The sequence below is a fragment of the Triticum aestivum genome, chromosome 7A (assembly GCF_018294505.1).
Source record: "Triticum aestivum cultivar Chinese Spring chromosome 7A, IWGSC CS RefSeq v2.1, whole genome shotgun sequence".
Lineage (NCBI taxonomy): Eukaryota > Viridiplantae > Streptophyta > Magnoliopsida > Poales > Poaceae > Triticum > Triticum aestivum.
This window is the reverse complement of record NC_057812.1, coordinates 338093726-338116313: the sequence shown is the minus strand read 5'-3', so window position 1 is coordinate 338116313 and position 22588 is coordinate 338093726.

Sequence of the window (22588 nt, the reverse complement as noted above, 5' to 3'; positions counted from 1 at the left end):
ACGCCCACAGGGCAGGAACGAGGTCGTTATTGGGCTCGTTGGACATCTCTTGTCGGTGTGCGTTGTGTGGTGGCGGAGGCCGGGCCTATGGTGGCCGGAGCTCAGGCAATGACGGGTTCGGTGCTACGGTGTATGGGAGGAGCGGGTGTGCGCTACGGGCTCCTAGGAGTGCACTGAGTGCAGTGACGCGCTCGGTTTGGACGGAGGCGAAGCAAAATGACGACGGCGACAAGTCCGACGCCGGTGAGGTCTCGGTTTCGACGGATACGAGGGCTACGATGAGCTAATGGACATGGGAGTAGGGGGGATCGGTAGAGGAGCTCACGGCGAGTGCAGAGGTCGCCTCGCCGTGCTCGGGGAAGTACCGGAGCGAGAAGGGCAGCGAGAGGGATATCCGGCGGCCAGCGACGAAGATGATGAAGATGGCGTCGATGTAGGGCCTCCGGCGAGGCATGGCTGGACGGGGAGGAGGAGGGAGGCGTGGCGATGCTCGTGGACACGTCGGGGAGGCGAGGGGAGCACGGAGGCTGCGTCTACGGCGTACGGCGGCGACGAGCGCCGCTCGAGCAGAGAGGGAGAGAGAGCAGAGGAGGGGGAAGAGGTCGAGAGAGAGCGAGAGATTTCTAGGGGGGTGTGTGTCGGCATCCAGGGCGTCCAGAAGCTCAGCGGCAAGTAGGAGGTGGCAAAGCATGTGCTCGCGCGCGGCGGCCACGCACGCGCTGTCCTCCTGGCGGGAGGTTGGTGACGACTGGCGGAGGCCAGTGGGCTGGGCCTCTGCTGGGCCGTGGTGGGGCGTCGCTTAAGTGGCCAGGTGAGTCTTTGCTCTCTCTCTGGTTTGACTATTTTAGTTTCTGTTTTATATTGTTCTGTTGTCTTTAGGGCTTTATTAAAAATACTTAAACATATCCAAAAATCATGAAACTGCTCAATGCCACTATTTGGAATATAACCAACAACAAACATTTTAGTTTATGATTATTTGAGCATTTAAAATATGTAATAGCATTTATATGCCCAAATGCAAATACTATATGATTTAATTCGGAGCCCAAATATGTCATAGAAAAATGTGCAGCACCTCTGGTTATTGCTTCTAGCATTTTCTAGAAATGATGAACATTTTTGAAAGCCATTTGGATTCACTGAGAAGATTTTAGTTGAACCTAGTGAATTCCTTTAGATGCTAGGGTTTAAACAATCCCCATTTCAAATTCAAAAGAATTTAAACATGATGGAACACATGGAAGCTAGCCTAGGTCAGACCAGAACTAGGGATGTGACAAGGTGAGTGTCCAATCTTTATGGCGTTGAATCAATATTGTACCTTTGGCCACGATACGAAGTAGATATTGATTTATGTTCAAGCGATGCACGTCCATGATCCTAGATAGTGATACGTGAATGAATTGTGCAATCTCTCTCACACGCATACATATCTCATTTCCCTATGGGCATCAGAATCACACACGCGCACTTCATTTATTTCTCTCCCTCCGTCAAGGTTAGAATTCGTCTTTCTACCCCGTCCTACAAGTCTCTCACACAGAAACACACACACTCTCTCTATCGAACATGCCCACCCCTTTAATTCCACCCACCCGCAGCCACTAATGTCTCAAAGTATAATAATGTCTCTCACACATATGCCTAAGGTTAACTCGAGTTCCGGAACCATATGAATACATACAATGGGATTCCAGCAGAGCACCTTTTGTTTTGAGATTTCGCTCTCTCTCTCTCTCTCTCTCTCACACACACACACACATACACGCGCGCACACACACACATTTTTTCTCACTTCATTCTTTCCAGCACTTGCATGCCCACAATTTTGTTTATCTTCGTGATGCTTTAAGTATGCCTCACACAAATGCTATCTACCTATCCCTTAATATAGCCTGATATGTGTCACACAAACTCCTTCTCCCTACTAGCAAGATGACCATGCATTGCACCGAACATCAAAATGCATTTGTATGAGTAGTTTATCTTGTGGGAGAAAAGGATGAACGAGGGAATGCCTTATTTGCAAATGCGGAGAGGGGTGTGGGTATCTTTTTGCAAAATTGCCACAGTTTCCTTCCTATCCGTCGGGTATAAATCGGATGGCCTATATTGCAGGATGGTAGGAACACCATCATCACCAACTCTGTTTTTTATAAGAGTAGGGATATGTAAGTGTCACTGCCCCCCCCCTCGACACACACACCCACACCCACACAGCCACATACACACTTCCCAACACCGAAGGAGTAGTGTGACACCTCGATCTTAATACTAATCTATCGACTGGCTTCTCTCTCAAACACACACATATGCACACACACACTACCCGACACCGAAGGAGTAGGGCGGCACCTTGATCTTGATAGTAATCTATCTACTCATCTTTCAAACACACACACACACACATACACACACTCGCTAGGTGTGCCTCTGTGCCTACCGCGCATACTCTCGATACGTCTTTCTCTCCCTCCCCCTCCCCCACCCCAAGAATGACAGCAGAAGGGTGACAACTCGATATAATCGTAATCTATCAATTAGTTTCTCTCTCGTACATTGTGTCTTTGTGCCTCGCTCAGTAGCCCCTCGATATATAGACTTCTCACATGCGCACAGCTGTAGTGACGATGACGCTGAACCCAGTGTGCCTCATTTTTACCGGCCTCATGTGATAGTTTTCACCCTGTTTTCTGTTAATTAACAAGGCAACCTTTTCTTTGTTACTACTAGTGAATCTGAAATCATTCAGGGCATACATAAAATATATCACTTCAACCCAATTATCACAGTAACTATTTTAAAAGAAACTAGCTAGATGCCCGTGCGTTGCATGGAACATCAAGATGCATTTGTACGAGTAGTTTATCTTGTGAGAGAAAAGGATGAACGAGGGAAGGCTGTATTTGCGAACGTGGAGAGGGGTGTGGGTATATTTTTGCAAAATTGACACAATTTTCTTCCTATCTGTTAGATATAAATCCGACGGTCTATATTGTAGGATGGCACGCACACCATCATCACCAACTCTGTTTTCTACTCCCTCCATTCCTAAATATTTGTCTTTTTAGAGATTTCAACAAGTGACTACATATGGAGCAAAATGAGTGAATCTACACTCTAAAATATGTCCACATACACATCCGTATGTGGTAGTCCATTTGAAATCTGAAAAAGACAAATATTTAGGAACGGATGGAGTATAAGAGTAGACATGGAGATATATCTCCAGCATGGTCTACAACAAAAATGTGCTGGACTAGTTAGCGCCGGATGCTCGCAACGCGATGACATGAGTTCGAATTATGTCTTTAACTTTAGATTTTTATATTATATATTACTTATTTAATATATACTTCTTTCGCTACTGTACTGACAGTGGAACCCACAGAGTACTTAGAATACAAGATTAAGGATGGACTTGTTTCTTTTTAATTTTTTCTACGAAGCTGTAGCCACCTTGCAAGTCATGTGTACCCTGTACATGCAATTAAATTTTTATAGAGGGACAATCATACACGCAATTAACTCAAATGGATTGGATGTCACTCTATTATTTCTAGCATAAGAGCATCTCCAACGGCAGCCGGCAAATTTCCTCCCGCTTCCTTCCGCGAAGGACGACATCAAACGCCAGCGGCATACATTTTCACAAATCTAACCAACCAAATGAAATTCATGCAAACACGGACTGATTTCATATAAGCATGAAGTATTTCGTATAAAAAAGGCGGATCTTCATATAAACATCATGGATTTCATTGCATTTACATGAACTAAGTGGTGCCAATCCGGCTCTCTTGGTATAATTAATACTCCCTCCGTCCGGAAATACTTGTCCTAGAAATGGATGTATCTAGACTTATTTTAGTTATAGATAAATAAAATTTATCCATTCTTAGAACAAAAATTTCCCGCCAGCTGGAGAGAGAGTACATAATCTAAATGGCCGCCCGCGGATCCCTTTGTCTTCCTCATGTCCGGCAGACACTTTGCGGGGTCGGCAAAGGTCCTCGGAAGAGACGAAGAAGCAAAGAAACCACCTGAATGCGCAGCCGTCGCCTCGGCGGTGGCCTTCATGGGACCCAAGTGGTGGCGGCCTCCCGTGTTCTACTTCTCCTCGATGATGGCGGCGGACACGGAGAAGCTGGCCACCGACTCGTCACTCTAAACGCACCCGGCTTCTGTCTCTGCCTGCATGGCACTGCCGTACGCACGGGAGGCGCGCCCACAGACATGGGAGGCGCGACACTGCAGACACTGGTGGCGCGGTACGACGCGGTAGCGACGACACCCATATCGGTGTGCTCCCCGACGTGCCGGCGTGAAGCAACTCGCCACTCCTCATCGAGCTAAACTAGAGCGGCGAGTTGCTGAACCACGCGCCTGCTTGGGGCGGCAATTGGCTCCGTCGGGCCAAGCAAGGTTGGTGAATCACCGAGCGGCCTCACCCTTATCCGGAGGGCTCGGTGGGCCGCCCAGCCAGGTAATATGCCAGAGAACAACTCCTCGCAAGCCATCGGAAGAGTGGAGAAAATGGTGAAGGAGGAGATGGGGGAGCGGCGGAGGAGTGCGATTCTTGCCCGCTGTCTGTCTGGCCTCGTGTAAATAGAGGGCGGACGGTAGGAGCTTGGCCGGCATCTGGCCTCGTTTAAACTAAGGGCAGACGGGAGGAGCTCAGCCGTTGTTGCATTTAATTCCAGCCCGCTCATGAACGGACGTGTGGCCGGAGTAGGTTTGTTAGTTTGCATGCGGGTTTAACGGAGGGGTTTGATGGAGGCGAGGAGGCATGTTCAGCCGGGCGTACAGCGGGCGGCGCAGTACTATTCGATTTGACAGCGGGCAGCGCAGTTCCCGATACGGCTTTAATGCAGATGAGGGAGGGAGTAGTGGTTCCCGAAATGTTGAACGGCCAATGCATCCTCCTTCAATTAATGCATGAGGGAAGTAATGGGAGGAGGACCGGGAAAAGAGGCTGCACGATGTGAATGCAACGCAGTTTGCCCTCATATACATGCGGCCCTCCATTCCAATGCATCTACCACATCGTACGCACCTAAGCATTTGCCTAAGCACCTACACTAAGCGCAAAAGAGCTCACGCCAGACCCATGGCGGCGATGCGCGTGAGCGGCCAGCGACTGTGCCAGATGGTCCACGACATCGGCCTGCGGCATGGCGCCGAGGGTCATCTCCAGACGGTGTTGGAGACTAGCTGGTGGATGGCTGCCGTCGACGCCAACTACCACTCTCAGTTGGACCAGATGATCGTTGCCACCACCAACAAGTTCACCGTCCACAAGAAGCTCGCGGACGACATCGCCGTACTCCTCCAAACCGCGCGCCCGGGCTCCTCATTGCCTGCCACCCTAATCGGCCTCCATGGCCGGAACCTCTTTCAAGCACTGGTGGCCCTGAGACTGCCCACCGACACCACAAAGAATGTCCACCTGGAGGTCGCACTCGCCGCGAGGCGCCTCGCCCTGCAAGAATTCGTTGACCTACACATCCACGTGTAGGAGAAAACCATGTACATAGGTATCCACAAGGCCAGTGAGGATGCTAAGACGTTGGCCTTCCTCAACCGTCTGGAAGCCTTGGATGCCTTTGTTGAGAAGCACCTCGACCTCCCCACAAAAGCCGCCGCTCCTTAGCCACCGGTCGGTGGCCCGGCGCACTAAGTTGAGGAGAAGGAGGAGGTCATATGTTGATGGATGCATCTTTCTTCTTGCCTTCTGTAACCACCACCGCGATCGCATCATTATCGTGGCCTTAATTCTTATTGTGTTGTTGCATTCTCGTTCCAGTCAATACCGACAGGTGCGATCCCTTTGCTTAATTATATGCATCACGGTAACTAGTACTCCATCCGTCAATTTATAAGTTGTTCTTACCTTTTCCATCAACTTCGTGCAACGCACGGGCATCTTGCTAGAAACACTAGAACATGTCGGACCGCGTGTGACCAAAATGATGATGCGCCAACCAAGCTACTACGTACCCTACTTATCTGGCGGAAATAGCCCCGCCCTAGCGTTTCCAAATGTTATTTCTATCTACGGATCATGCCAAGGAGAAGAACCAAAATGTTACAATTTATACATGTTTCTCTACTCCTACTCCTATAAAAGACTCAGTTGGTGATGGTGGTGTGTCTGCCATCCGTCGTTTCTGACCATTAGATCTGCATCTAACGGCTATGAGGTAAGTTGTGGCATTTTTGCAACAATAGCCCACTTCTCTGCTCCAATTTGCAGAAAACCCCTTATTATCATGAAAGCAACCACATCCCTCCCTCACCTCATCAAAACAACCTGAGAAATATATTTTGAGTGAAAAGTACTCCCTCCGTTCCTAAATATTTGTCTTTCTAGATATTTCAATAAGTGCCTACATACGGAGCAAAATGAGTGAATCTACACTTCTAAATATGTCTATATAATCCGTATGTGATAGTCCATTTGAAATCTCTAAAAAGATAAATATTTAGGAACAGAGGGAGTAATATATTAGGAGTATATCAAAACAAGAGTGATTTGTTTCAAGTTTGTGAACAAGTACTACTATTCTACTACTTTGGATCCGTCGCAACGCACAGGCACATTGCTAGTAAAAGGAAAAGGCCTGCCGCATTCGCGTCGCACTCCCCCCACACATGCCCGAGAATCGGGAGTACTCCACGGCCCGTCCGGCACGACACTTAGCTTAGGGAAGGCGTGTTGCCTAGCATTTTCACTTTCATGTGGGACCGCCATTGAGCAAATCGACTATTGGCAAACCGCACTCCGCCCACCGCCGGGTTGGAAAACATAAATGAGGGGAAGATCTAGCTGTAGCATGGAAGCCAAGAAATTTGGTGTCAGATGGGGCTCGTTGATAGAGTAGGAGCATTCCGTACTACTCTACTCCTACTAGTACCAAGTTTGTAGTACTATACAACTAGTACTACCACTATACAACTAGTAGGTACATGCACAACACATCATCGTAGGAACAAAAAATGGGAAGATCTTGTTTTGGGTGATTTATCTTTTTTTCAGTCAATGTAGTACTCCCTCCGTTCCATAATGTAGTGTCTATAGATTTTTTGAGGAGTCAAACTTAACAAACTTTGACCAAGTTTGTAGAGAAAAATATTTATATTTACAATACCAAAAAATATATAATGTGAAACTACATCTTATGATGAATCTAGTGATATATGTTTCGCACACTAGATGTAAATATTTTTCTCCACAAACTTGATCAAAGTTTGTGAGGTTTGACTTTTGAAAAAACCTATAGGCACTACATTATGGAACAGAGGGAGTATGAATAATATGATGTGGGGGGCACCCATGAAGCTTATGTGGCTTGGTTGCATGGCTACGAAAGGTTAGAGAAAATTAAATAGATAATGTGGTTAGAGTGCACTCCACTAAACATATATACTTTGGATCCATTGCAATGGGCCGGCACATCTATATCTATACCTCCTATATATTGTGTGAATAACTTTGAAAGTTGGTTGTTGGATGAAGCCAATCCGACGGTACAAAGATGGCAAATCCGAGCACTACTGGTCGTTGGATATCATCTACATTCCACCATATTCTGCCACATGTAGAATCTAGAAGACTCCATGGTTGAACTTCATTCATGACTAACTTTGCCACAACTAAGCTTAGGGAAAGTGTGTCTGCCACAAAAAATGTGGCTAACAAAATGGCCACCACAAGTGTGGCAAGATTTGGCAAGAAGTTGAGTCTATGACATGTGGACCATGTAGCTAGAAAAGTGTGGCAAGCCACAAGTGTAGCAATGGACCAAACACATGCCTGGTGTGTTTGGTAGGGTGTATGAAGGGTGCATGATCCCAAGAGTTCCCTTATCGACCCACTTTTGGGTGTTTGGTAGAGTGTATGGAGGGTGCATGAGTCAACACTAGATTAGCACAAATACACTAGAAGCATGCATGAAGAGAGCATACATGAAGAGGGGTGTTGAGTTGAGCATGCATGAAGAGGGAACAACTATGCTGAGACAAGAACGCAACCAAACACACTTGTGGCACACCTAAGCTTAGGCATGGCAACCTTAGGCTGCAAACAAAACTATAACTTTGAAAGTTGGTCGTTGGATGAAGCCAATCCGATGGTACAAAGATGGCAAATCCGAGCACTACTGGCCATTGGATATCATCTACATTCCACCAGATTTTGCCACATGTAGAATCTAGAAGACTCCACATGTAGAAGCATAATGCACAAACCACCAGAATCTCATGCGTGCAATGCACGTGTACCTTACTAGTAGTTGGTAGTAGTAAGAAACAAATTCCGGGTTTGGCACGAGCTCGTACTACGGGAGCACCACAAGGCGTGCCGCAGGAGTTACATTTCCCTCTCGGGGCCCACGGGACCGAACTCCAGTGGCTTAGTGCCCGGCCTATGAGTCAATGACATGCGGACCTTAAATGCAGCTGGCCCACATGTCATTCTCATGGTGGTGGTGTGGTTCGTGACTCACTTGTTCGAGATGAACCGGCCGGTGGTGGCGTGGCCGTGGCGAGGGTGCCATAGCTGGGCGTCGGGGCGTTACGAGCGTAGATGACCACACCGGCGGGTACTACCTATAGTACAGAAGTACTCCAGCTGAGGATTGATGCCCCGGATGAAATGTGTCACAACCGCTGGATGAAAATTCGATGGTGCGGGAGTACGGATCGGAGCACAGCAGCGGAGCAGGCAAACCGCGTCCAATCGGGTGTGGCTGTGGTAGAAAGTTGATGCTCGTCGTAGTTCAGCTAGCCCGCATGTCATGCACACAAAGGCAGAGGAGCGGTGGGGCCGAGAGGGATGAGGCGCACGTCAGGGGATGAGGATCCCCTGACATGAACAATCCTACCATTCTATCACTGACATGTGGGTCCCGCGAGTGTGGGTCCCACCAGTCAGTGAAGGAAAGGCGGGGTAAGGCAGTGATAGCCACGTCAGAGGATCCATGTCCATGTCGGGGGACATCGTGCTTACAGGTAGGGTTGGAGCGGCATCATGGGAATCGCATGTGGGTGTGGCAGTGGTAGAAACAAGAAACGTGATGGTCGTCGTGGTTCAACTTCCATGGACAAGCTGTCATGTCCGCTGACACATGTATATCAAAACTAGAGTGTTTATATTTCAAGCACATGAACAAGTATTATTCTACTACTTTGGATCCATTGCAATGCACGGGCCAGCACATTGGTAGTAGTAGTGTCTATCTCTATGTCTAGAGGCCTTCCCTCGTTCATACTTTTCTCTCACAAGATAAACTACTCATACAAATGCATCTTGATGTTCTGTGGTGACAAATCAGGGGACTTGTTTCGTATGGGACACATCCTATGATATACTCCCTCTCTCCCAGTTTATTTGTTTTGAATCTTTTCGTTTTATAAGTTTCAAATTCAAATTTAGAGGGGCAGTGGGGCCGAGAGGGGTGAGCCGCAAGTCGGGGGACGTGTGGTGTCATGGGTTCGTGCGGAGTCGTGGGAATCGCGTGTGGCTGTGGTAGAAACTTGATGCTCGCCGCATTTAAGGTGGCCCACATGTCATGCACACAAAGGAAGAGGGGTGTGATACGTCTCCAATGTATCTATAATTTTTGATTGTTCCATGCTATATTATATTCTGTTTTGGACATTATTGGGCTTTATTATTCACTTTTAGATTATTTTTGGGACTAACCTATTAACCAGAGGCCTAGCCCAGAATTGCTGTTTTTGCCTATTTCATAGTTTCGCAGAAAAAGAATATCAAACGGAGTCCGAACGGAATGAAACCTTTGGGAATGTGATTTTTGGAATGAACGTGATCCAGAGGACTTGGACCCAACGTCAATACATCAACCAGGAGGCCACGAGGTAGGGGCGCTGCCTGCCCCCTGGGCGCGTCCTCCACCCTCATGGGCCCCCTGTTGCTCCACCGATGTAATCCTTCCTCCTATATATACCTATGTACCCCCAAACTACCAGATACGGAGCCAAAACCCTAATTCCACCGCCATAACTTTCTGTATCCACGAGATCCCATCTTGGGGCCTTTTCCGGAGCTCTGTCGGAGGGGGCATCAATCACAGAGGGCTTCTACATCAACACCATAGCCCCTCCGATGAAGTGTGAGTAGTTTACCTCAGACCTTCAGGTCCATAGTTACTAGCTAGATGGCTTCTTCTCTCTTTTTGGATCTCAATACAAAGTTCTCCCCCTCTCTTGTGGAGATCTATTGGATGTAATCTTCTTTTGTGGTGTGTTTGTTGAGACTGATTGAATTGTGGGTTTATGATCAAGTTTATCTATGAACAATATTTGAATCTTCTCTGAATTCTTTTATGTATGATTGGTTATCTTTGCAAGTCTCTTCGAATTATCAGTTTGGTTTGTCCTACTAGATTGATCTTTCTTGCAATGGGAGAAGTGCTTAGCTTTGGGTTCAATCTTGCGGTGTCCTTTCCCAGTGACAGTAGGGGCAGCAAGGCACGTATTGTATTGTTGCCATCGAGGATAACAAGATGGGGTTTATATCATCTTGCATGAGTTTATCCCTCTACATCATGTCATCTTGCTTAAAGCGTTACTCTGTTCCTATGAACTTAATACTCTAGATGCATGCTGGATAGCGATCGATGTGTGGAGTAATAGTAGTAGATGGAGGCAGGAGTCGGTCTACTTGTCTCGGACGTGATGCCTATATACATGATCATACCTAGATATTCTCATAACTATGCTCAATTCTATGAATTGCTCAACAGTAATTTGTTTACCCACCGTGAATACTTATGCTATTGAGAGAAGCCACTAGTGAAACCTATGGCCCCCGGGTCTATTTTCCATCATATTAATCTTTCAACATTTAGTTATTTTTATTGTCTTTTATTTTACTTTGCATCTTTATCATAAAAAATATCAAAAAATTTATCTTATCATATCTATCGGATCTCACTCTCGTAAGTGACCGTGTAGGGATTGACAACCCCTTATCGCGTTGGTTGCCAGGATTTATTTGTTTGTGTAGGTGCGAGGGACTCGTGGGTGGCCTCCTACTGGATTGATAGCTTGGTTCTCAAAAACTGAGGGAAATACTTAAGCTACTTTGCTGCATCACCCTTTCCTCTTCAAGGGAAAACCAACGCAGTGCTCAAGAGGTAGCAAGAAGGATTTCTGGCGCCGTTGCCGGGGAGGTCTATGCAAAAGTCAACACACCAAGTACCCATCACAAACTCTTATCTCCCGCATTACATTATTTGCCATTTGCCTCTCGTTTTCCTCTCTCCCACTTCACCCTTGCCATTTTATTCGCCCTCTCTTTTCCGTTTGCCTCTTTTTGTCCGTCTCTCGTTTGCTCATGTGTTGGATTGCTTGCTTGTCACGATGGCTCAAGACAATACTAAATTGTCTGATTTTACCAATACCAACAACAATGATTTCCTTAGCACTCCGATTGCTCCTCTTACCGATACTGAATCTTGTGAAATCAATGCTGCTTTGTTGAATCTTGTCATGAAAGATCAATTCACTGGCCTTTCTAGTGAAGATGCCGCTACCCATCTAAATAACTTCGTTGATTTGTGATATGCAAAAGAAGAAAGATGTGGATAATGATATTGTTAAATTGAAACTATTTCCTTTTTCGCTTAGAGATCGTGCTAAAGCTTGGTTTTCGTCTATGCCTAAAAATAGTATTGATTCTTGGAATAAGTGCAAAGATGATTTTATCTCTAAGTACTTTCCTCCCTCTAAGATTATCTCTTTTAGAAACGATATTATGAATTTTAAGAAACTTGATCATGAACATTTTGCACAAGCTTGGGAGAGGATGAAACTAATGATACGTAATTGCCCTACGCATGATTTGAATTTGTGGATGATTATACAAAAAATTTATGCCGGATTGAATTTTGCTTCTGGAAATATTTTAGATTCGGCCGCGGGAGGCACTTTTATGGAAATCACTTTAGGAGAAGCTACTAAACTCCTAGATAATATTATGGTTAATTATTCTCAATGGCACACTGAAAGATCTGCTAATAAAAAAGTGCATGCGATAGAAGAAATTAATGTTTTGAGTGGAAAGATAGATGAACTTATGAAATTATTTGCTAATAAAAGTGTTTCTTCTGATCCTAATGATATGCCTTTGTCTACTTTGATTGAGAATAATAATGAGTCTATGGATGTGAATTTTGTTGGTAGGCATAATTTTGGTAACAACACGTATAGATGAAACTTTAATCCTAGGACGTATCCTAGTAATTCCTCTAATAATTATGGTAATTCCTACAACAATTCTTATGGAAATTTTAATAAGATGCCCTCTGATTTTGAAACTAATATTAAAGAATTTATTACTTCGCAAGAGAATTTCAATGCTTTGATTGAAGAAAAATTGCTTAAGATTGATGAGTTGGCTAGGAACATTGATAGAATTTCTCTTGATGTTGATTCTTTGAAACTTAGATCTATTCCACCTAAGCATGATATCAATGAGTCTCTCAAAGCCATGAGAATTTCCATTGATGAGTGCAAAGAAATAACCGCTAGGATGCATGCTAAGAAAGATTGCTTTATAAAAGCATGTTCTTCTAGTTTCCATGATAATAAAGATGTAGATTTAAAGTTATTGATGTGTCCCCTATTAAATCTTTGTTTTGAAATATGAATCTTGATAATGATGGGACTGAATATGATCCACCTTTACCTAGACGGCGTTCCAAAAATTCGGAGTCTTTAGATCTTGATGCTAAAATTGTTAAAAGTGGGATTGAAGAAGTCAAAACTTTAAATATTAATGAACCCACTATTTTGGATTTCAAGGAATTTAATTATGATAATTTCTCTTTGATAGATTGTATTTGCTTGTTGCAATCCGTGCTAAATTCTCCTCATGCTTATAGTCAAAATAAAGCTTTCACTAAACATATCGTTGATGCTTTGATGCAATCTTATGAAGAAAAACTTGAGTTGGAAGTTTCTATCCCTAGAAAACTTTATGATGAGTGGGAACCTACCATTGAAATTAAAATTAAAGATCGTGAATGCTATGCTTTGTGTGATTTGGGTGCTAGTGTTTCCACGATTCCAAAGACTTTGTGTCATTTGCTAGGTTTCCGTGACTTTGATGATTGCTCTTTGAACTTGCACCTTGCGGATTCCACTATTAAGAAACCTATGGGAAGAATTAATGATGTTCTTATTGTTACAAATAGGAATTATGTGCCCGTAGATTTTATTGTTCTTGACATAGATTGCAATCCTTCATGTCCAATTATTCTTGGTAGACCTTTCCTTAGAATGATTGGTGCAATTATTGTTATGAAGGAAGGGAATATTAGATTCCAATTTCCATTAAGGAAAGGCATGGAACACTTCCCTAGAAAGAAAATTAAATTAACTTATGAATCTATTATGAGAGCCACTTATGGATTGCCTACCAAAGATGGCAATACCTAGATCTATCCTTGCTTTTTATGCCTAGCTAGGGGCGTTAAACGATAGCGCTTGTTGGGAGGCAACCCAATTTTATTTTTATTCCTTGCTTTTTTGCTCCTGTTTATTAATAAATAATTTATCTAGACTCTGTTTTGGTTGTGTTTTTTGTGTTTATTTAGTGTTGTGCCAAGTAGAACCGTTGGGAAGTCTTGGGGAAAGTTTTTTTAATCTTGCTGTAAAAAACAGAAACTTTAGCGCTCACAAGAATTGCTGCCATTTTTATTTGGAAAGTGATATTTAGTTAATTATTTTTGCAGATGATTAATAGATAAATTCCTCACGTCCAGAAATTCATTTTAGAATTTGTGGGGTTCCAGATCTTGCGTTAGCTACATATTACTACAGACTGTTATGTTTTTGACAGATTCTGTTTTTTGTGTGTTGTTTGCTTATTTTAATGAATCTATGGCTAGTAAAATAGTTTATAAACCATAGAGAAGTTGGAATACCATAGGTTTAACACCAACATAAATAAAGAATGAGTTCATTACAGTACCTTCAAGTGGTGTTTTGTTTTCTTTCGCTAACGGAGCTCACGAGATTTTCTACTTTAAGTTTTGTGTTGTGAAGTGTTCAAGTTTTGGGTGACAGATTTGATGGTTTAAGGAAAAAGGAGTGGCAAGAGCCTAATCTTGGGGATGCCCATGGCACCCCAAGATAATATAAGTACACCTAAAAGCCAAATCTTGGGGATGCCCCGGAAGGCATCCCCTCCTTCGTCTACTTCCATCGGTAACTTTACTTGGAGCTATATTTTTATTCACCACATGATATGTGTTTTGCTTGGAGCATCTTGTATGATTTGAGTCTTTTCTTTTTAGTTTACCACAATCATCCTTGCTATACACACCTTTTGAGAGAGAGACACATGATTCGGAAATTATTAGAATACTCTATGTGCTTCACTTATATCTTTTGAGATATATAGTTTTTGCTCTAGTACTTCACTTATATCTTTTAGAGCATGGTGGTGGTTTTGTTTTGTAGAAACTATTATTCTCTCATGCTTCACTTATATTATTTTGATAGTCTTAAATAGCATGGTAATTTACTTAAATAATCTTAATATGCTAGGTATTCAAGACTAGTAAAAACTTTCTTATGAGTGTGTTGAATACAACGAGAAGTTTGATGCTTGATGATTGTTTTGAGACATGGAGGTAGTGATATCAAAGTTGTGCTAGTTGAGTAGTTGTGAATTTGAAAAATACTTGTGTTGAAGTTTGCAAGTCCCATAGCATGCATGTATGGTAAACGTTATGTAACAAATTTGAAACATGAGGCGTTCTTTGATTGTCCTCCTTATGAGTGGCGGTCGGGGACGAGCGATGGTCTTTTCGTACCAATCTACCCCCCTAGGAGCATGCGTGTAGTGCTTGATTTTTTATGACTTGTAGATTTTTGCAATAAGTATGTGAGTTCTTTATGACTAATGTTGAGTCCATGGATTATACGCACTCTCACCTTTCCATCATTGCTAGCCTCTTCGGCACCGTGCATTGCCCTTTCTCACATTGAGAGTTGGTGCAAACTTCGCCGGTGCATCCAAACCCCGTGATATGATACGCTCTTTCACACATAAACCTCCTTATATCTTCCTCAAAATAGATACCATACCTACCTATTATGGCATTCCCATAGCCATTCCGAGATATATTGCCATGCAACTTTCCACCGTTCCGTTTATCATGACACGTTCATCATTGTCATATTGCTTTGCATGATCATGTAGTTGACATAGTATTTGTGGGAAAGCCACCATTCATAATCCTTTCATGCATGTCACTCTTGGTTCATTTCATATCCCAGTACACCGCTGGAGGCATTCATATAGAGTCATACTTTGTTCTAGTATCGAGTTGTAAATAAATAGAAGTGTGATGATCATCATTTTCTAGAGCATTGTCCCAAGTGAGGAAAAAAAGGAGAAATGCTGTAAAAAAGAGAAGGCCCAAAAAAATGAGAGAAAAAGAGAGAAGGGAAATGTTACTATCCTTTTTACCACACTTGTGCTTCAAAGTAGCACCATAATCTTCATGATAGAGAGTCTTTTGTTTTGTCACTTCCATATACTAGTGGGAACTTTTCATTATAGAACTTGGCTTGTATATTCCAACAATGGGCTTCCTCAAATGCCCTAGGTCTTAATGAGCAAGCAAGTTGGATGCACACCCACTTAGTTTCTTTTGTTGAGCTTTCATATATTTATAGCTCTAGTGCATCCGTTGCATGGCAATCCCTACTCCTTGCATTAACATCAATTGATGGGCATCTCCATAGCTCATTGATTATCCTCGTTGATGTGAGACTTTCTCCCTTTTTGTCTTCTCCACATAACCCCCATCATTATATTCTATTCCACCCATAGTGCTATATCCATGGCTCACGCTCATGTATTGCGTGAAGGTTGAAAAAGTTTGAGATTACTAAAGTATGAAACAATTGCTTGGCTTGTCATCGGGGTTGTGCATGATGAGAGCATTCTTGTGTGACGAAAATGGAGCATGACTAAACTATAAGATTTTGTAGGGATGAACTTTCTTTGGCCATGTTATTTTGAGAGGACATAATTGCTTAGTTAGTATGCTTGAAGTATTATTTTTTTATGTCAATATTGAACTTTTATCTTGAATCTTTCGGATCTGAATATTCATACCACAATTAAGAAGAATTACATTGAAATTATGCCAAGTAGCATTCCACATCAAAAATTCTGTTTTTATCATTTACCTACTCGAGGACGAGCAGGAATTAAGCTTGGGGATGCTTGATACGTCTCCAACGTATCTATAATTTTTTATTGTTCCATGCTATATTATATTCTGTTTTGGACATTATTGGGCTTTATTATACACTTTTATATTATTTTTGGGACTAACCTATTAACCGGAGGCCTAGCCCAAAATTGTTGTTTTTTTGCCTATTTCAGAGTTTCGCAGAAAAAGAATATCAAACGGAGTCCAAATGAAATGAAACCTTCGGGAACGTGATTTTCGGAACGAACATGATCCAGAGGACTTGGACCCTATGTCAAGACATCAACCAGGAGGCCACAATGTTGGGGGGCGCGCCTACCCCCCTGGGCGCGCCCTCCACCCTCATGGGCCCCCTGTTGCTCCACCAACATAGTCCTTCATCCTATATATACCTACGTACCCCCAAACTACCAGATACGGAGCCAAAACCCTAATTCTACCGCCGTAACTTTCTGTATCCACGAGATCCCATCTTGGGGCCTTTTCCGGAGTTCCGCCGGAGGGGGCATCGATCACGGAGGGCTTCTACATCAACACCATAGCCCCTCCGATGAAGTGTGAGTAGTTTACCTCAGACCTTCGGGTCCATAGTTACTAGCTAGATGGCTTCTTCTCTCTTATTGGATCTCAATACAAAGTTCTCCCCCTCTCTTATGGAGATCTATTTGATGTAATCTTCTTTTGCGGTGTGTTTGTTGAGACCGATGAATTGTGGGTTTATGATCAAGTTTATCTATGAACAATATTTGAATCTTCTCTGATTTTTTTATGTATGATTGGTTATCTTTGCAAGTATCTTTGAATTATCAGTTTGGTTTGGCCTACTAGATTGATCTTTCTTGCAATGGGAGAAGTGCTTAGCTTTGGGTTCAATCTTGCGGTGTCCTTTCCCAGTGACAGTAGGGGCAGCAAGGCACGTATTGTATTGTTGCCATCGAGGATAACAAGATGGGGTTTATATCATATTGCATGAGTTTATCCCTCTACATCATGTCATCTTGCTTAAAGCGTTTTTTCTTTGAATGTTAAGACAGTAGGAAAGGCTCCTACTGCATGTATATATATAAATGAGCAAAAGAACAGTTACATGGTGATATTTACAATGGAGTGTGAGGGGGGGAGGGGCTACAACCAAAACACCACCCTAACTATGCTGAGGCAGACTTTGCAAGAAGGAAGAGACAACATGTCTCTTTTCACTAGGTAGTCTATATCTTATATTGCCAAAGTCTTCCTTGAATCTACTGAACCAAGAATAAATGGAGGGTGCCACATGTCTAAAATAATTATTATTGCGCTCCTTCCAAAGGCTCCAAGCGGCAGTGAGAAACACATCCATGATCATCTTGCACGGGTGTTGTATCTTTAGGTTCTCCAGCAACTGCAACCTATCCCCTTGTGCAGCCCAAGATATACATAGCAAGGTCCAACATTCCCTACTGAAGGTGCAATGAAAGAAGAGATGCTCCACCGTTTCTTTGATATGATGCCCGCAAAGTAAACAGTCAAAGTTGTTACCAATATTGTAGTGTCACCGCTTGAGCATATTCCTCGTGTTGAGCCGGTCCGAAAGTAAAAACCAGACAAAAACTTTGATTTTGGGTATGCATGTAGTCCTCCAGAGCCACTTGAAAGCCACGTGAGCCACCACGTCACGGAAAACAAACTGATAGTAGGCTGTGGTTTTGAATACGGTTGATCCCCAACAATAGGACCAAATGTCAACATGATCTTCCAAAGTCACTGTAGTCATATAATTTTCGAGGAGCTTAAGTTCGTCATGAGCTTGCAGCGAGAGTGGTAGATGAAAGGTTTCATGAAGGGCGCGGGCAGTCAAAAACCCTTGCACGGACACATCCTCATTAAGAACGTAGGAGAAAGCGTGTGGATATTGTTCTGCCAAGATGGACTGGTTCCAGTCATCTTTCCAGAATAGGGCAGAACCACCACATTTAATTTGGACCTGAGAAATGCCACGATAGACTGTCATAAGACTTGCTAGGTCACGCCACCAAAAAGAGCCACAACTATTCGAAGCATGTGGGATGGAGTCAACATAGTAGGTTTCCTAGATGAGCCGAACCCAGGGGACATCCATTCGGTTGTAAAATTTATGCAGGAATTTGAGCTAAAGCGTGTCATTTTGAATTTTAAGATCAAGGACACCCAAGCCCCCACACTTTTTGGGTCGACACACCATGTCCCAAGCAGCCAAAGAGGTATGTTTGTCACCATCAGTCGTGTGTTTGTTCCAGAGGCAGTGTCTGCGGATTTTATCGATCTGAGCAAGAATCTTTGGTGGCAATCGAAGAGTTCCCATGGGATAGATTGCCATCAAGGTGATGAGCGAGTTTACCAACGCTAACTTACCCGCGTAGGACATTAAGGACATCGCAACAGTGATTTTCCTTTCGGCTTTGTAGACGAACGACGTCAGATCGAGGACGGAGGGTCGGGTGGTGCCAAGGGGCAGACCGAGATAAGTAAAGGGCATGCTGGCCTGGGTGCATCCAAAAAGGTCGGCCATGTCATTGCACTTGCTTGATGGCGTATTAATTGACACAAGTGTGGATTTATGGAAGTTGATCTTCAAGCCAATAGAGGTGGCGTAATCTTCGAGGATTGATTTGATTCTAGCTGCTTGGTCCATGCAGGCCGGAAGGACAATAATTGTGTCGTTGGCGTACTGGATTACAGGGTATTTAGCGTCATCAGTAGGAGGGATGGGGTGTTTGATCAAGTCCTGCTGGAGCGCAACATTGATAGCACTTTGAAGTAGATCAGCAGCAAGGACGAATATTAGGGGAGACATCGGATCTCCTTGACGCACCCCACATTTGCATAGAAACTGTCGACCTGGCACCCCATTCAGTAACACAGAAGATTTGCCCGACGAAAAGATGCTCTCCATCCAAGCCAGCCATTTTGGCGGGAAGCCCATGCTCTTCAGAATTAGGAGCATGGCAGAGTGCTCGACCGTGTCAAACGCTTTCGCAAAATCAAGTTTGAGAAGAACAATCTCTCGTTTGGAGGCCTGACACTGATGAATATTTTCGAAAGCCCAGGCAAGGCAGTCATGGATCGATCTGCCACGAAGGAAACCATATTGGTTTCAGTGTACAATTCGGAGTATGATTTTTTGGAGTCTATTCGCCAAAATTTTAGTGATCAACTTCAAACAACAGTTGATAAGCGTGATCGGTCGGAAGTCATTAACACATTCAGGCGAATTAATCTTGGGGATCAGAGTGATCAAACCCGCATTAATACTTTCCAAATTAAGGCCACCTTGATGAAACTCATCACAAAGAAGATAAAAATCATTTTTAATGATTGGCCAACATGCTTTTAAGAAAGCTCCATTAAAGCTATCAGGGCCAGGGGCCCGATTGGGTGGCATTGCAGACACCACATCATCAATTTCTTTGTGAGTGAATGGAGCAATGAGACCCGAGAAATCCACATCCTCCTTCAACAAGGTTTCTAAGTTGAATTTCGTAGGCTGAGGATTTGCTTGGCCCATTCATTCTTTGAATGCTTCAAATAAAATGGACTCTTTCCCTGCATGGTCAGCGATTTCCATTCCAGCAGAGGTTTTGAGCGAGCTAATGCAGTTTCTTCTGAAGCGTTCGGTGGAAATGGTTTGGAAGAACTTGGAATTTTCGTCACCAAACTGAATCCATCTGACTATACACCTCTTTTTCCAGTAGTCTTTTTGATATTGCAGAAGCCGAAGCAAGTGATTTTTGAGAATGCGTCGAAAGTTTCTTTCTGGTGTGGTCAGAGTCCGACGATCCTCAATATTGTCAAGCTCCAAAAGAGCTTTATTGGTGTTTTCAATGGCTATTTTAAGGCGAGAGATTTTCTTGCTCCATTGTTTGAGAGCATGACGAACTGTCTTGAGCTTTTGCCTGATTTTTGCCACGCACTTATGGTTCTTATTGAATCTGATAGGTTTGTTCCAGGCATGTTCAACAACCTCCATAAACCCAGGATGAGCAAGCCAATATGTTTCGAACATGAAGAGTTTGCTTTTTGGGATTGAAGTTTGGATGACCACAGAACAAGGAGTATGGTCACAAACAGGTTTGCCTAAAGGATTCACCAGGGTGTTGGGAAATGTGGTAGTCCAATTCAACGTGGTGAAAAATCAATCGAGTTGCTCAAGGAGTGGCTGAAGCTGCATATTCGACCAAGTGTAGGCACGCCCCTTGATGGGTAATTCAGTTAGGTTTTGTTCCCGAATAAAGTCGTTGAAAGTGAACATGTCTTGGACATTTGCACCTGGTTTGTTGCGATTGTCGGGTGAGCGAATGTAATTGAAATCGCCTAGTAATAACCAATCATCAGCAGAGGGTATATTCAGATCAAAAAGCCAATTTGTGAACATGACACGATGCTCGCCCTGACAAGGGCCATATACGTTAACGAGCTTCCAACAGTGATTGATCTTGCTTAAAGCGTTACTCTGTTCTTATGAACTTAATACTCTAGATGCATGCTGGATAGTGGTCGATGTGTGGAGTAATAGTAGTAGATGCAGGCAGGAGTCGGTCTACTTGTCTCGGACGTGATGCCTATATACATGATCATACCTAGATATTCTCATAACTATGCTCAATTCTGTCAATTGCTCAACAGTAATTTTTTTACCCACCGTGAAAATACTTATGCTCTTGAGAGAAGCCACTAGTGAAACCTATGGCCCCCGGGTCTATTTTTCCATCATATTAATCTTTCAACACTTAGTTATTTTTATTGCCTTTTATTTACTTTGCATCTTTATCATAAAAATACCGAAAATATTATCTTATCATATCTATCAGATCTCACTCTCGTAAGTGACCGTGTAGGGATTGACAACCCCTTATCGCGTTGGTTGCGAGGATTTATTTGTTTGTGTAGGTGCAAGGGACTCGTGCGTGGCCTCCTACTAGATTGATACCTTGGTTCACAAAAGCTGAGGGAAATACTGACACTACTTTGCTTCATCACCCTTTCATCTTCAAGGGAAAACCAACGCAGTGCTCAATAGGAACCAGGGCGGTGCGGCCGAGAGGGGTGAGGCGCACGTCGTGGTGCCGTGGATTGGAATGGCGTCGTGGGAATCACGAGTGGCAGTGGATGAAACGTGATGGTCGCCGTAGTTGAACTTCCATGGACAAGCTGTCATGTCTATGGACACATGCATTGCATACCGATCACTGGAAGGAGTAGTAGAGAAAGCTAGGCGGATAAATAGTTCCTTATAGTCAAGCGGACCCACGCTACTACTTGTTCCAAAGACATGCACACCATCAAAATAGTCCATCTATATCAACATACATAGAGAGGGAATATTTTTTTACAAGAGAGGGAATAGTTCATCCATCCATAATGCCCTGCTGCTGGTGCAACATCTTCTTCTTCTTCTTCTTCTTCTTCTTCTTCTTCTTCTTCTTCTTCTCATTTTCTGTGGGAGACGGCTTCGCAACAAGCTCTCTGGACCTTGCAGCTATCTCGAAACTCACACGGGCATCGAGGGCAGCATATTTTATCCGCTCGTACGTCAAGGGATAATTCTCCCATCCAGACGACCTTAATGCTAGCGTCTCGTCACCCTTCTGAAGATTTGTTCCGAGCACAAATTTTGCTATGTCGAATAGGGATGGTGTCAGTTTATCACAATCTTCTACAGGAATTTTTATTCTGGTTTGTAGGTCAGCGATGCTTTTCAAATCAAGGTTGTACGGCTCCAACTTCTGTTTGTCCCCTGCAATGGCTACCCCATAGAAGTATATGTCCTCCCGAGACAAGAAATCGTGAAGCTCACCTGGTATGGAGGGCGCGTGTATGATTTGGTACACCAAAACATCATCTTCGAGGCACAGATGAAGGACAACGGTGCGTTGGATCTTCCCAGTGGCACGCTCCGTGTACTCTGTGTCGAGACTGATGACATTCATCTCCACCTTTTGGAGGGAGTTGGATACATTGTTGATCCACTTCCGAACAACCCTTGGGTTGTCGGTGACTATGGCAACTATGCTCAACGAGCCTTCGACGAGGACATGTTGGACGCTAAAAATCTGCATCTCGATTTCTTTCGCCATTTGGAACCGCTAGATCAGAGGGCTATGGTTTGGAGAATCAGAATTAGATGGCTAGTCTAACTGAAGAAGATGATTATTTATAGGGGCTTCGGAATTACTCCAGGAGGATGCGAAGAGGTTAAAACAATGTGAATGCAGTGTGGTTTGGATGCAAATGAAGATCAAAGAGTAGTGAAAAAGCCGATGAAAATCGGTTCCTGATGGAGAAGTAAATGGGAGAAGTTATGCGCA